The sequence below is a fragment of the Protomyctophum parallelum genome (genome assembly GCF_964188405.1).
Source record: "Protomyctophum parallelum genome assembly, chromosome: 8".
In the NCBI taxonomy this organism is placed as follows: domain Eukaryota; kingdom Metazoa; phylum Chordata; class Actinopteri; order Myctophiformes; family Myctophidae; genus Protomyctophum; species Protomyctophum parallelum.
The window spans coordinates 21,605,187-21,621,419 of NC_139703.1; the positions used below are offsets into that span (position 1 = coordinate 21,605,187).

General features: G+C 43.6%; 1 protein-coding gene across 2 annotated transcripts in view; it reads left to right on the forward strand.

Moving 5' to 3' along the window:
• tfeb (transcription factor EB) overlaps positions 1-16,233 on the forward strand; it is a 93,246-nt gene that overhangs the window by 12,628 nt on the left and 64,385 nt on the right. The window lies entirely within an intron of this gene.

Genomic DNA, 16,233 nt, shown 5'->3' on the forward strand with positions numbered 1-16,233 from the left:
ATACTGCAATATCGTAATAGCCAGGGATTCAAAATGTACTCAAGTAAAAGTACAAAATTGAGAGCGAGAGATTAAGGGCTCCATTTCCGTCACCGCTAAACCCCTTATCCCTAAACATCTTTGCCTTTTCTTTCTTTTTTTTACTATTTTGAAAAACATTTTTGAATAGTTCCAACTAGCCAATCTACATTGACACGTTGTGAGCTTGTAGACTGGGCCATTTTAACTATTCAAAAATGTTTAGCAAAAAAAAAGGGGCAAATCAGTTTAGGGGATAAGGGGTTTAGCGGTGGCGGAAATGGAGCCCTTATAGTAGTGTCTATCTCACCAACTCATCTCCCAAATGCCTGCCATTCCATCTCGCCACATAGCATAGCAACTCTTACCCATGCAAAAAGAAATGCTGTAAGTCTGGTTACAATCACACATGCTCTCTCTCTCTCTCTCTCTCTCTCTCTCTCTATCTCTCTCTCTCTCTCTCTCTCTCGCTCTCGCTCTCACACCTACAAGTTCACTAATGCTGTTGGTATCCTGTGCCCAAAATAGCCGATATCTTTCTAGTACAAGGTCAAAGTCAAAATGCAATGTGGGCGGACTGCGTGAGCTTGTAGATCCTAGTATGTTGTTGGCCACGGCCGCAGTGAGCGCGCTGCGAGTGACGGATATCTATAGACATGATGCAATGAGTACTGTACTCCTGTACTGTACATGTGAGGTATACAGTGGAACGTCGTACACCGATGTGTTTCTATTTCCGCTCCGCTCGCCAAACGTCTTGCTCTGATGTTCATAGATTGATCCACTTGTCATGGTTATTGCTAAAGCATGTTGGTGTTGAGACACTTCATGACTATATAGCCTGCTGGCATGGCCATACTAAATATCACTATGTAGATATTACTCTGTGTGCCACCTGCATTTCCGAGGGGCGAATTTTTCAAAAATAGCAGACCTAGCCATGAGCTTGTAGATCTGCTATTTTTCAATAGCTAAAGTTTAACGTAACGCTTAAAACACCAAAAAGGCGTTCCCGAATGATGGGTTTCACATCGAGGCCCATTTGAGCCGCACGGACCACCATTTGATGAAATTTAGCCTCTCGGACCCGAAAACGTACGAATATTTTGTTGCCACAATTCCATGCTGTATTGATGTCGGTATACCATTAGGAGAGATAGCAGGCAAAACGTTGACCAAAAGAACAATTCTTCTACATTCCCTAATTGTGTATGCAGTGTGTTTAACAATAATTTTACGCTTGAGAGCGTTTTTTTTGTAAGCTGTTTGGTTGGTCACCAACTCTCCCACCACTGTTTTAAATCCACTGCTAAGACAAACACTTTAACAGACTATGACACACGTAGCAGCAGCAGCATTACAGTGTGTGTGTGTGTGCACAGCTAAATATAGCCAACACCAGGTGTGCACAATTATTGCTTTAAATGGGGGTCATTACGTTCTGGGTGTCCCTGGGGAAAAACATCACACTCGTGTGAAGTGAGTGAGGGGCGAGACTGGTAATGCGTGTGTGTATTTAACTGCTGTAAACAAACAAAACAAACACACACGCACGTCGCAAGCACACATACACGCATGCGCGTGCGCACACACCCACACACACACACACACACACACACACACACACACACACACACACACACACACACACACACACACACACACACACACACACACACACACCTGTAAGCTGCTACTGATGATGCAACTCCCAGAGGCATGTAGTTTACTGTACCTCAGTGCAAACTGTATATAACTGTATATATATATATATATATATACATCACTTTGCAGATAGAGGATAATTCAAGCTTTTCGTATACAGCTGCAATGTCGGTGAGTTTGAGGTTGTTTTGGGGGCGGGAACCCCTTTTGGTGTTTTAATCATTGTTATGATTTAGCTATTGAAAAATAGCAGCTACGAGCTTGTATAGGTCTGCTATTTTTGAAAAATCGTGCAAATATTTATTTCAGAAAACTGGAGGATTTACTTTTATTTCGAGGTCCCTGCTCTTCTATTGAGACATTTACATGGGGTCAAAGCCAAGGTCAATGTCTCACCTAGACACGTGCAGATCTGACACGAATTCTGACCCCATGGTCCAGATTCTCCCCTGAGCGAACAGGGCATGGCTCTATTAGCTCAATATGGTAAAAAAAAAAAGAAGCGGGGAAACAGGGTATAGCCAGGGTAGAAGAAGAAAGTTGCTTAATTTCCACCTCTGGAAACAGAATGTCTATTTATTTATACGTTCTTGTTTGTTTGCGATTTTTTTTTCTTTCTGCATCCATGGTAACATTTGTGCCAGAATAAAATAAATAAAGGGGTGCTTGTGTGTGTGTGTGTGTGTGTGTCCACAGTCCAATGTATGCGTGTGCACATGTGCGTCTCCATAGTCCATTGGGTGCGTGCGTGCGCGCCTCCTATAGTCCATTGGTGTGTTTGTGTGCACGTTTGTTTGTGTGTGTACGTGCGTGCATGTGTGTGTGCGCGTTTCCACTCTCCATAGTCCATTGGTGTGTGTGTGTGTGTGCATTGCGTGCGTGCGCCGCCGTGGTCTCCATAGTCCATTGGTGTGTGTGCGTGTATTCACGGTCTCCATAGTCCATTGGTGTGTGTGCGTGTATTCGCGGTCTCCATAGTCCATTGGTGTGTGTGCGTGTATTCGCGGTCTCCATAGTCCATTGGTGTGTGTGCGTGTATTCGCGGTCTCCATAGTCCATTGGTGTGTTTGTGTGTGCGTGTCTCCACAGTCCATTGGTGTGTGTCTGTGTGTGTGTGTGTGCGTGCACGTCCCCTATAGTCCATTGTCAAACAGAGTACAAGGCTGTCTTGGTCAGTGATCTCGCCTCCTACACAGCGGCCGTGCGATTGGCCACACGCCGACAGGAACGCGGCTCTCCCGGCCAATGAGCTCGGGGCCCCCCAGTAGAGGTGTCCCCCTCCCCCCCGGACCAAAATAACCCAGTAAATACAGTGCTGTTGCTGTGTGTGTGTGTGTGTGTGTGTGTGTGTGTGTGTGTGTGTTTGTTGCTGAAGACTCTTCTGTGTACAAACAACAAGGACTTGTTTGGCTCGCTGCTGGGAAGTAACTAAGTATACTTTTACTCAAGTGCAGTGGTTCTCAAACCTTGTCGGGTGGAGGAGGACCCCCAAATTCATGTGTATTTTGGCCGTGTATATATATATATACGGCCAAAATACACATGCATTTTGAACGATTTAGCTCAATAAGCCTGATTTAACGATTTTCACACATTTTCAAGATCTTTCAAAAGTATAGCAGATCTCCAAGGATATAGCAAATATCTCCATATTTGCTATTTTTGAATAGCCACAGTATAAAATACGGCTAAACATGGTTGAAAGGATTATTTGTGACACTATATATTTACACATTTTGGCAGACCTTGATGGCGTCGTAAACCCAGATTTACTTAGATGTGTGACGGAAATTGCCGACCTAGCCAATCGCCATCATAGTTTAGTTTTTAAGTAGTTTCCGTTTAGTGGAAAAAAAGGCAGTTTTGGGTGCATACGTTGGTCCGACATGCTAACAGTCCGACGGGGATTAGTCCGACACATTAACCCATTTTGGGGCGGGAACCCCTTTTGTTGTTAGCATTATGCTATGCTTTGGCTATTTAAAAATAGCAGATCTACAAGCTCATAGCGCGCCACCGAGTGGCGCGCTACGAGCTTGTAGGTCTGCTGTTTTTGAAAAATCGAAGAGCGAAAAAGCTCATTCCTGGCTTCCCTTTGAGGTTAGCTTAGGGTTTGGGTGACAGACCAAATGCCTGTCGGACAAAAACAAAATAACAAATGCACCCGTTCGTTATAGTCGACACACTTCACACTGTACGATTAGAGTCAACACTACTCAGAGTATGCCTTCTTCCTTCTTCCAGCAGTGGTAAGTATTAAGTAAACACACTGGCTGGCTTGTATGAGGATCTATGGATGCAGGCTACAGGCTCCACTGTGTGTCGAAGGCTCTGTTATGTATACAGACAGACAGAGGCAGGACTGACTATGACTGCTACTGTATACAGCACCATGCTAGCAGCCAGTGTTGTCCTATCCGTTGTGTTCACAACTGAACCGACTGAGGCACAAGTGGCCCCCGGTGGCACTTTGATACAGAATGCATGTGTCTGTGCGGACAGAGAGAGAGAGAGAGAGAGAGAGAGAGAGAGGCCAGTGGCACTTTGACACATAATGTGTATTTGTGTCTATGTGGAATATTGAGAGAGGCCGCTGGCACTTTGATACAGGCAAGGACGAGACGGTTTTATCGCTACTGAGCACGTTTCGTCAACGAGACGAGTTCAACGTGCTTTACACGCAATTAAACAATGACTTTAGGATGCAATCACGTTAAAGTCAAGTACAAAATAATAACAGATACCGTGCAGAAGAGAAAGAACAGATAAAGGTATAACTCAATCAAAGGCAGAGGCAAACGGAAAGGTCTTTAGTCGTGTTTTAAAGGCAATGGGCCCGATTCACTAAGCTGTTTACACCCATAGTGTGGGTGTAAACTTCAAACTTCCCACGTTAGTATAGTCTAGAATAAGGCATTCTAATGACATACATTTCCTGTACACCCAAAATATTGGGTGTAAACAGCTTAGTGAATCATCAATAGTGGCAGCAGACCTGGAGTTTGTTCCTGGTACGTGTATCATAAAAACGAAATGCTGCTTCCACACGTTTATGTTTTGTTTTAGGGACAGAAAGCAGAGCTTTCCTCCAGATGACCTGAGAGGTCTAGACAGTTCATGATATCAAAGAAGACCAGAAATGTATTTTGGCCCATCCATCCATCCATCCATCCATCCATCCATCCATCCATCCATCCATCCATCCATCCATCTTCAACCACTTATCCGTAGTCGGGTCGCGGGGGCAACAGCTCCACCTGACCAGAGTGCTCCAGACTTCCCTCTCCAGAGAAACATTAGTGACTTCTTCCTGGGGGGATCCCGAGACGTTCCAAGGCCAGCGAGTCGACGTGTTTCCTCCAACTGCGCCTTGACCCCGTATTTTGAATTCCATCCTTTGACACACAGGGAGTCAGTGTAAAGATTCAAGAAATGTTCCACTTTCTTGGTATTAGTAGAGAGCCTTCTGATACAGAATGTGTATCGGTTGGTCCATCGTTGGAACCGTGGGCCGGAGTTTGGACACCGCTGCTGCTATCCGGTATATACAGTATAATGCAGGGGTGGGCAACTTTGACTTTGAGTGGAGAGGGCCACTATATTTCCACACTCACTCCCTAGCCTAGGGCCATATATTACTGTCGTGGCAAAAATAGCCGATCTACAAGCTTGTACATTGGCTATTTTTTGCTATATTCAAATTGAAATCTTGAATAACTTTTTGCTATTTTTGAAATGGAAATCCTGAAAATTTAAAATTTTATTTCATTTCTAATGCCTTTTAATTATACACGTGTTGGGCAATGAGCTACTAATTTAGACTGAGGTAATTAAAGTGGGTCATGTTTGCATGTTATGGAATTGTAAACGGCTGAAACCAATATTATAATCAGTATTCTGACATTAACCTGAGGGCCACATTAACCCATTCTGAACGGGAACCCATTTTGGTGTTAGCATCATGTCATGCTTTAGCTATTGAAAAATAGCAGATCTACAAGCTCATAACGCGCCACCGAGTGGCACGCTACGAGCTTGTAGGTCTGCTATTTTTGAAAAATCAAAGAACAACTGACATTCTTTAGAATCTGATCTCAGGTCAGAATGGGTTAATCAGACCAGTGTGTGTCCAGTGGAAACCTCGTATGAATCTGATCTCAGGTCAGAATGGGCCGCCAGTTGCCCACCCCTGGCATAATGTGTGACTGCGTATGCAGTGAGACCCCATGCCTGAGGGGGACAATGACCCCATGCCTGAGGGGGATGATCCTAATTGATCGGTCTCTGGCCGGATGCTCATTGCTCTGTCCGCGTCCACGGATCAATAATGCCCGTCACCTGATGGCACATTTTATGGATTGGATTGGTCTCCACTTTACAAAAAAAAAAAAACGTGTGTTGTAATTGTAACTAAGTACATTTACTCAAGCACTGTAATCAATTGTGTGGTGTTTGTACTTGAATATTTCCAATGTCCAATCGTTTTAATCGTCTCAGAGGCAAATATTTTTACTTTTACTCCGCTACATTTATTTGAAAACTTTAGTCACTAATACTATTTACCTTGTTATTATTACAAAATAGACATGAACCACTACAGCCCTACGGTACATTTCGTCCATTTGAAAATAGCCAATCTACAAGCTCACAATGTGTCCGATGTGACGCATTGTGAGCTTGTAGATCGGATGTTTTCAAATGATTTTTTTTTTTTTATACATTTGAAAACTTGAAACCGGACATTCTGCACAATGCAGTACTTTCTACTTTTGGTACTTTAAGTACATTTTGATGCCAATACTTTTATACTTTTACTCAAGTCCATTTTGAATTCCGGGACTTTGACTTGTTAGTATTTCCCACTGCGCCAAAACCATGGAATATGGTCTACATTGCAGTATTGATACTTTTGCTTATGTAAAAAAATCAATAAAAAAAATTGGAGATTGGAGATGGTTTCTGCTCAAAAACGCTATCCAATTTAACAAAGCAAAGCAAACGGTTTTCAGATGGGGGGTCTGCGGCCTAGACGGTAAACGGTTTGAGAACCACTGATGTATAGGACTTGGCACTTTGACACTTTGTGCACATTGTCCGCATTTATAAACCTCCTGGTTTTTGGGAGACGGACCATAGGTCATTCCCCAGTCAGTTCGTGACTAGTTCTGTATCTACAGTACAAGTCACAGTGAGTTCTCCTTCAGCTCAGTGACTGACTCTGTCTGTTCTGTATTTACAGTCTTAAGTGACAGTAAGTTCTCCTTCCATGCATGTGATTAGTGTGGTCGTGTCGTGCATCATGAGTCCTCCAGCGGCAGAGAAACGCCTCGTGTTTTATTTTTATTTTTACCCTACACAGCGTTTCTCTCGTTTCTCTTTTCCCTCCTGGTTTATCTCTATATACCGATAACATCATCATCACAAAACCTTTTTTCATCATCACAAGCATACCTCCTCCTTCTATCATGGCCATTATACCAGTTACTGACTCCACCGAGTGGCGCGCTACGAGCTTGTAGGTCTGCTATTTTTCAATAGCTAAAGCATGACATGATGCTAACACCAAAAGGGGTTCCCCCACCCAAAATTGGCTAAACACGGGACTTGGTTTCAGACCCAAGCTCAGCCACACAGCGGGGCTGAAACCTGTAAAGGATTGAGAGAAATATTATGCCCTGATGCGGAATTCATGTAGGGCAGTGGTTTTCAACCCTTGTTTTTATAGCAAGGCCCATTCATTTGGCATTTTAGCCACAGACCACCATTTGACGAAATCTTGCCTCAATTTAGCCTCGATATTTTGTTATTGTTGGATAAGATTTTGTCCACAATTCCATGCTGTATTGATGTCGGTATACCATTAGGAGAGACTGCAGAGACAGCAGGCAAACGTTGATCAGAATAACAATTATTCTACATTCTCTTAATTGTGTAGACGTCTTGTAAATTAAGTAATGCCGATGTTTAACAATAATGTAACCCTTAAAGGACAACTTTAGGTTTTTTTTTTCAACCAAGATTCACGTTTTAGGTTGTTATTAGAGAAAGTAAAAGATTTTTCTTTTCATTTGTTGCTTCCTTTCGTTATAGGGATTTTAGACGTTTCCTACTTTCCTCCTCACACGCCGTCATTACAGTTGACCCGATCGTGACCTTTCGGTGATGGACGAGAATAGCCCATTTTATGCATTATGTTAAAATAGCAGAGTGCTATGAACTTAGCAGAGTACTATGAACCTGTAGGTCTGCTATTTTTGAAAATCACACCCGTGTGAACCGAGTGGTGCAACTCCCCTCTCTCCCCCCCCCCCTCCTATCTCTCTCTCTCTCTCTCTCTCTCTCTCTCATTAGCAGGCAACAGTGCCTCTCTCTGTTTCTGGCACAACGGAGCCCCCTACTGGTACTCATACTGGTGCTCATTAACATAGGTGAACCAACACACAGGTGAACACGGACATTACCTGTTCCTTGGAGTGGTTGCACCACTCAAAAATCGTTAAAATGTGCCTCAAATCTTTCCGAAAATTGTCATGATTTAGAAGACATTTTGACGTCAGTTTGACGTCAGGCCTGAATGGGATGAGGAGGAAGTGTATAGGAGTGTCTATAGTCGCGCGGAGCCAGATAACTATCCTCTGAATGTGTTTCCATCCACACACACCATGCGGTGTGGGTCATGACCCAGAGAATAAGTCGTTGTTGCCCCTCCCCTGCGACCCGACTATGGATAAGCGGTTGGACGGAAGGCTTCACTTCTGCTTTGTCACTTTCTCATGATCAGAGCTTCCTTTGCTCCAGATATCCAGGTATGACGTACTGTTATGCATTTGGAAACTGCAGGAGGCAACAGTCTGGCCATGCTGGACTAGTATAGGAGTATGTATTGTGCATTAACCCATTTTTAGGCCTGACCTAAAAAAAACACGATTTTTCAAAATATTGATATATTGATATATTTTTTCAATAGTTAAATTATAACGCAATGTTTAAAACACCAAAGATAAAAAACAATATATATATATATATATATATATATATATATATATATATATATATATTATATATATATGTATTTGAACTTTTCAGGAATATAAAGCCTGCAGTTTCTAATAGCTTGGATTCCCCATCGATGATGTCACTGGTGGACGGGGTTTCTGAACTGCCCACGGCCCTCCCGGGAGACGCAGAAATAAATTGTATGAAGATATACCAATCATAATGAAGATAGGTCGAAAAGTGGTGAAGTAGTCCTTGACTCCTTTATTAATAAGTAGCGCACGCACGCACGCACGCACGCACGCACGCACGCACGCACGCACGCACGCACGCACACACAAACCACTGACTGACTCTCCAGGTTCCTTTTATGTAATAATGAAAACCTCAGTGTTTTAAAACGTGCTACAGGTGTGACAGAGAGGTACCACCAGATGGTGCTAACGTAATCCTTTAAGAGCAGACAGGTGTGTAAGACCATACATACAGACATACATGCATGTGTATGGAGAATGGTGTTGATCACTGTCTGGAGAGAGCATAGCCAGCCAGCTCGGTGAAATATCCGTCCCGTCTGCCCTAATGCTCTGGATCTGGGAGGTGGTCACCTCTGCTGGCTATACCTTCTGATCACCTGTGATTACTATAGAGCAAGACCACAAAATACTGTACCAGTTTGGTCCTAAAGTCACGGCTTGACTTTTTTCCAGTATCTGCATTTATTATACAGCCGAATTCGTGTCCCATTTCTTTGCCACGTTCAACGTGAATCAGGACTGTCGCCTGACTTATTAAACCCATTTTGACCTGAGATCAGATTCTAAAAAAAAATCTTCTACATCCTGGCAGTTTTCTGAAAAAGCTATATGTTTACATGTCAGTTGTTCTTCGATTTTTCAAAAATAGCAGATCTACAAGCTCGTAGCGCGCCACTCGGTGGTGCGCTATGAGCTTGTAGATCTGCTATTTTTCAATAGCTAAAGCATAACGTAATGCTAACACCAAAAGGGGTTCCCGCCCCGAAATGGTTCAAGTCTGAGACTCGACACATTTAGTTCACTCTCGGAGTTGCAGACCTGTTATAGTCATTCAGGGTTCTGGTAATATTATTGTCCGGTCATTGCATGCCCGTGGCAAAAAAACTGAATTTTGACAACAATGTCCACCACAAGCCAGCATGACCCCTTATTTCCGTCATGCCTATTCTGTGATTCTGTGAACGCCAGCAGAAGGACGGAGGGAAAAGCCTTGATGCCAGGATGTCCCTGGGGGCCTGTCATGCCGCGTGACACATTGTTGTCAACTTGTATGTCTTGGAATGTAGGCGTTATAGTTTGAAGAAGTAGGTGTTTTTGATCACATTTTATAAACTGAGCAACTGGGATGACTCACACAAGTCGCACGCACCACTGACAAAGCATTTTCCATGTCTAGGAACACTATACCATGTCTCTTCTGTTGTTTCGCTATATGACAACATCGCTATATGCAACATCAAGCATGCTATGTGTAAATGCTATAAAAGCCCAACATCTGAAGCTGTGTTTGTCCGGCGGAAAGTCCAAAAGTGTTCATTTTCAGGATTCAAATTCAAAAGCATCAAAAGTAACGGATCTACTACTGTAGCTGGAAACGTGTTGATCCGTGCAGCGTTTTGAGCTTGTAGATCTAGTACTACTTTATGATGCTTTTTTGTGACACTGCAGTGTGTAAGTAAGGCGTTCATGTACAAAAGGGTTCTGCCCGACAGCAATAATATACTATATACAGTATATTTTTTTATTTATTTTGTATACATTTCTTATTTTCTACATCAAGTACAGTAGCTTGTTATTCATTATAGCATGAACTGCACGGGGCTAACATTTGGGCGAGAATAGCAGGTCTGAAAGCACGGGTGCATTGGATAGCAGATCTGCAAGCTGAAAGCGCGGCTGCATTGAATAGCAGATCTGCAAGCTGAAAGCACAGTTGTATTGAATAGCAGATCTGCAAGCTGAAAGCACGGTTGTATTGAATAGCAGATCTGCAAGCTGAAGGCGTGGCTGCATTGAATAGCAGATCTGCAAGCTGAAAGCGCGGCTGCATTGAATAGCAGATCTGCAAGCTGAAAGTACAGTTGTATTGAATAGCAGATCTGCAAGCTGAAAGCACGGTTGTATTGAATAGCAGATCTGCAAGCTGAAGGCGTGGCTGCATTGAATAGCAGATCTGCAAGCTGAAGGCGTGGCTGCATTGAATAGCAGATCTGCAAGCTGAAAGCACGGTTGTATTGACTAGCAGATCTGCAAGCTGAAAGCACGGTTGTATTGAATAGCAGATCTGCAAGCTGAAGGCGTGGCTGCATTGAATAGCAGATCTGCAAGCTGAAGGCGTGGCTGCATTGAATAGCAGATCTGCAAGCTGAAAGCGTGGCTGCATTGAATAGCAGATCTGCAAGCTGAAAGCACGGTTGTATTGACTAGCAGATCTGCGCGCTGAAAGCGCGGCTCCATTGTGACATGCTGTGAGCTTCAGAGTGCGTTCTGTAATGCGTGAACAGTCGCTGCACAAGTAAACTGAGCGAGAGGTTGAAAGGTGACAGTCAGAGTGTCCTTAACATTTCCAGGTACCCATATACCTCACATCCCGAATGACGCCTTCATTTTTCTCCTGCCCCACTTAAGTCTATTTTTTGCTGCTATGCACCAGATTTCTATTCCATAAGGATCTGGGTCTGCATGCAGGCATGATGACATGATGACCCCCCCAAAAAAAAACCTCAAAAACTAAAATCACCAATGTCAAATTAGCCGTTCGCTAAGTCCCACTCAGGCCCGTTCTTGGCCTAATACCACGTTAGCGACGGTTACTAAGTAAGGATCCTGGTCAAGCTTTCAATGCTGGTCAAAATGGTTAAGCAGTGTCAATAAATATATTTGCTGTAGCTGCATGTGTGGACCTGCATGTGTGGACCTCAGAAAGAGTCCATTCCATGGATTATTTCGCTCCGTTGTGCAGTTTAATAGTAAATATTAGAAGAAAGAAAATAGGCTCTCATTGACTTCCGTTGTAACGGGGAAACGGCTCTCAAAGTCACTCTTTTAGCACATAAGCGAACACAACAAAAGACGATTCTGATCAGGATAACTCTTGCGGTTTTATTTTTTATAAAAAATGTCAACGTTGTCTTGTTTTGTTTGTGTAGAAAGAAGATCCGGTATAGGTATATGCATACGCAAACTTCTGTTCGCGATTTGGACCAATCACGATCTGATTGGTCCAAATCTGTACACCCACTCCGGAAGCGTATAGTATTGGAATGCCGTTGGATGTAAACAAACGTATTTGATCTCGTCCGCTTGTCATACACAACCATACACAATGGATGTGTTTGAGGGAGACACTTTAGGAGACACTTTAGGAGAAATGTCTGGGACTGCTCATAACAAGGTAAGAAAACAAACCCTCTTTCTGAGGTCCACACATGCTACAGCAAATATATTTATTGACACTGCTTAAAGGACCACTTCACCACTTTTCAACCTAACTTCATATAATAAGTCGGTTTCTAAACTGCCCACAGCCCTCCCATGAGACACAGACTGAGTAGAAAAACATCCTGCCATTTTATCATGATTATTAGTGAGGACCTATTATATGAAGATAGAAAAGTGGTGAAGTGGTCCTTTAACCATTTTGACCAGCATTGAAAGCTTCCTTAGTATCGAGTAGCTTCCTTACTTAGTATCCGTCGCTTGGCCAGGAACGGGCTTGAGTGGGACTTATAGCGAAGGACTAACTGTATGTTCTGTTTTTGTAACGTGAATCCCTGTGACATACTACTGCCATCATTCCAGGGTGTGTGTACAGATTCATGTTACATACTATAGCGTCATGTCCAGTGCGGTGTGTACTTGTACATCACGTTACATCCTAGCATCATGACATGTCCAGGCGGTGTACTGTACTCGCGCTCCGGAAACAGGAGATCAGGACCTGACCTACTGTATGGGCCATATGGCCAGGGATTGACAGATTGAATACCCCGAAGGCGGGGTTGCAGGCGAAAGGGCCTTTCTGTGTGGAGTTTGCATGTTCTCCCCGTGTCCCCAAAAAACATGCAGTAATCCTGGTCACTAAACTGCCTCCCCCTGGCTAGCCGGGGCGCCTGATGGAGGGGAAAGGAACTGGTTGGAATAACGTGTTCCTTCCACGCGCTACGTCCAACCGGGGAAACTCCCCCCTGTCAGGTGTAAAGGAGCAACTTGGACACTCAGGCATGAAGGAAGCATGAGTTAAGTCCGTTGCTCTCCCCTTGTCCCCCATATATGGGGACTAGGTTGGTGGAGGGTGTGTAGAGCCCCGGATCACATTAGATGATTGACACAGGGGTGAAAAATGGGTTACAAAATCGTGGGATAAAAAATATATTAAAAAAGAATACTAGTTTTTGGACAAGTCATCCTCTAGTCGGAAGAACGACTAAGTGAAGTCATCTTCACTTACCGCATGCAACATCTTGTGTGTGTGTGCGTGTGTGTGTGTGCGTGTGTGTGTGTGTGTGTGTGTGTGTGTGTGTGTGTGCATTAACCACGACAGCCCTATATATACAGTATGTTGGCCATTTGAAAATAGACAATACAAGCTCACATTGTGAGCCTGTAGATCTGCTATTTTCAAAATAGTTTTCATACATTTGAACGAAATGTGTGAAAAGGGACATTCTGCACATAAAGTACTTTCTACTTTTGATACTTTAAGTATATTTTGATATATTATGGTGTGTGTGTGTGTGTGTGTGTGTGTGTGTGTGTGTGTGTGTGTGTGTGTGTGTGTGTGTGTGTGTGTGTGTGTGTCCCTTTATACGTCATATCACTTTCTGAGTGAGATCCGTGGCTCTACTCTACATCAGGAAGCACCATTCATTATAATTGAAAATGTTATTAAGGGTCTATAGTGCAGTGACTTTTGTTTTGTTCATTTTATTTTGAAGTTTCACTCAAGTGGCGTGTTTTTGAACCGATCAGAACGTCGCATCCCTTCAGGGTATCATGGGAGGTAGCTCCGCTGCATGTGCGTGCACGAATAAAAACTGTCAGGATGTAGAAGACATTTTTAGAATCTGATCTCAGGTCAGAATGGAAAACTGTCAGGATGAAGAAGACATTTTTAGAATCTGATCTCAGGTCAGCGACACGTGCGTTGAGTTTGTCTGTTTACTGTCACAGAGACACGGGCAGCATATAGCTCGTGGCTTATTTCTATAACTTTATGATAAAAATTCACAAATATGGAAATGTTCCCATTGTTTTGGCATAGACTGTTGTTGTTTTGCCCATATCCACGGATATGCTCCAAAAGTGTGAAAAACGTATTATTCATTTCCCTATGTCTTTGGAACAGTTTGCAGAATGGGGTACAGTTCAAACCAAAGTACAGGTCAATGCAAAAACTGCTACAAGGATAAAACCCAGAAAAAACACTAAGACTAGTTTATATAAGGGTCCTCCATCACAACATTTATACTTTATAGACGTACAGATAATATACATAAACAAACATCAAATACACAGTAAGAAAAGGTAAGAGTACGTGTGTACAGTATATAAATAAAGAGAGGGCGGCGGGATTTAGACTTTTTTTTACAGGGGCCATTTTCGAATTGCAGCCGCCCGTGAATGCTCTTTGAGAGCGCTTTTGAAGGAGGCTATAGGGGTTCACATTTCTTAACGGCTGTTGGCAGGGCGTTCCACATTTTAGTGCCATTTTAGCGAAATGAATGTATAATATCCCTTGTTTGAGCCGAATCTGGGTTGCACGTGGGTTGCACGTGGTTTGTGGAACTCCCTCTGGTGTCGTGAGCGTTGACATTAAGGAAGTATTTAGAGTTAGACGGGTACATGGTATTATATATAAAGCGCCCGTTATCAGTAAAGCAACCTCCTGCTGCCTGCTGCGCTATGTGCTGTGGTGGGAATTTTAGAATGCTACAGTAGAAACCACTATACAATATTAATTTTAGAATGCCAACTACAGTGCCAGATATATGCATTGTTGTGTATTTATCTTCCTTCCATTAAGTGCTCACCAATGTGCCTCAGTCTAATTCATGCAGCTGTCAATCCAACAGCTGACTTGACTCCTCCACGCTGTCAGCAAAGGTATACTTATGTGTGTGTCGCCCTTATGTTTAGCGCAGATCCGTATATGGACATTCAGTGTGGCATCTCTGTTAGGACAAGACTATAAGGACTGTCTGAGAATGGGGTTGAGGGGAGGCTTGCGCCCGGAGGGGCTGCTGGAATAGGCAAGGAGGATTGTTCCTCACTCTCTGTATATTGTTTCTCTGCTGAATCTTCTTAATACATTCTCGATACTTCACCCTGAAAACTTTGTCATTCCTTCATCTTTGGACGATTATTTAATCGACAACAGAGCACATTCAAAACGGGTGGTAAGGCATGGGCCGTGATATCCAACGAGCGATTCCTAAACTCCAACACTTCAGGAAGTAGCTCATAAAATGTCTACGGTGGATTTGTGTGTGTGAAACAAACACTTTACAGATTGAAAGAGGATAATTCAAGCTTTCCCATCCCTTCCCTGAGTTTGACGTCGTTTAATATAATTAGATAGGATGTTTCCGTTTGGATGAATGGGCTGTCTATATGGGAAGTATCACCTCCTAGGTATTAGCACCTTGCTGAGCAAGATGGCTGCTGTCTGAATATGGCCCAATAGCGAATGGTGGTATAGTGGATCTCATAGGCCATATTGCAAGTTGCTGTACTCGTCAACCCTATAAGCCGGCGTGCTTCCAGGCTGACCGGGAGGGAGTTCCACATGGTGGGCTTGGTTTTAACCCATTTTGGGCCGGGGAACCCCTTTTGGTGTTATAGCATCACGTCGTGCTTTAGCTATTGAAAAATAGCAGATCTATACAAGCTCGTAGCGCGCCACCGAGTGGCGCGCTACGAGCTTGTATAGGTCTGCTATTTTTGAAAAATCGAAGAGCGACTGACATAGAAACATATGCTTTTTCAGAAAACTGTCAGGATGTAGAAAAGTTAGACATTTTTTGAATCTGATCTCAGGTCAGAATGGGTTAACTGGACACACAGATGAGGACAGGGCCCCCCCTTGTTCTCCCCCCCCCCCCAGGGCCCCCCCCCCTCCTTGTTCTGCCCCCGCTCTACGACATCTCAGGCCTCGTTTAGGGGAAGAGGACGATGACGAGGAGGAGGAGGAAGTTGACTTTGGTCGCCGTGTTGCCAGATCATGGCAAAGAGAAATGAGCAAAACTGTCCTCTCTATACGGAAGCTCATGTGCAACTTTATACAGGGCACAAAAAAATGTATAATGATGATCCCATCCAAGTTAATTTATAACAAGCAGACATGGCAACCCCGCTCGGGCAGGAATACAGTGACTCAGAGACAGTCAGTCACTGTACTGTCACTGTTGGCTCCTCCCTCTTCTGGAGGTGGGCGTGGCTTCACGGTATGTGCACGGGCTCCGCATGACAACACACACACTGCTGTGGGAGCGTGTGTCTGTGTGTACTAGTGTAC